Source organism: Arachis ipaensis, chromosome B06, assembly GCF_000816755.2.
Source record: "Arachis ipaensis cultivar K30076 chromosome B06, Araip1.1, whole genome shotgun sequence".
Classification (NCBI taxonomy): Eukaryota; Viridiplantae; Streptophyta; class Magnoliopsida; order Fabales; family Fabaceae; genus Arachis; species Arachis ipaensis.
This window is the reverse complement of record NC_029790.2, coordinates 18,037,330-18,038,345: the sequence shown is the minus strand read 5'-3', so window position 1 is coordinate 18,038,345 and position 1,016 is coordinate 18,037,330.

Sequence of the window (1,016 nt, the reverse complement as noted above, 5' to 3'; positions counted from 1 at the left end):
TTTAATTAACTAATTTTTTATCATAAAATATTTTTATTTTTATTTTTTTAAAAAATTTAAAATTTAAATTTTAAAATTTAAAATATAAAAGGAGAGTATTAGGGATTTGGAGAGGGTTAATTAAATGGGATTCGGTTAGGATAAGAAAACATAGAGATCATGTTCCTTGTGTTTTTTTTAGGCACCGTTTGATTGATGTCTGTATATGCCAAAGACAGAGACACGGTGGGACGTGTTTTTTGTTTGGCACGTGAGACACAAACTAAGAGAGACACGATGACACGGAGATATCCACAAAAAATATGTATTTTGTGTCTTTTCAATTAGCTGAGACACTCATTTTTAAGTTGAGACACGGAATATTTTTACCATTTTATTCCTTCAACCTATTTTTTTTTCTTCAACCATTCTTCGTTTCCTCTCTCAGCCTCCATTGTTGTTGCCCGATTTGGGTTTCAATGGCGTCGCTTCCATCCTCTCTTTGGCGGCACTGTTTGTCTTCTGTCTTCTCCTTGCAGGTAGCGTCACAGCAAATAAGAAAGTCTCTCTGCCTCACCATTCGATCAGCATCAACAACGACTGTGTAACAACGAAGACGCTCTCCCCCATTCGTATTTCGTTCTTCTCTTCATCTTCTTTTCATTCTTCTCCACTTCTTTCTTTTTTTGGTCATGTCCTTCCATCTTTCCTCATTTTCATCTTCTTTTCATTCTTCTCCACTTCTTTCTTTTTTTTCATTTATTCTGTTGCCTTATTCTACTCTCAGATTCAATTTGTATTTGTTTTAATTTTTTTTAATAAAATATTTGAATGTTTGTATTATTCAATTAGAATGTTATTGAAGTATTTTTGTTTATTTTATAAATATTAAATTTTGGATTAAATTTTATTTGTGGTGTTGTTTGCCATGGATGAGGTGATAACTTATTCTGTATTTGGATTGATAGAGATTTGTGTTTGTTATGCTAATTTTTAGCAATTTTAGGTAAATTTTTTATGCTTATGACGCAGTGGCG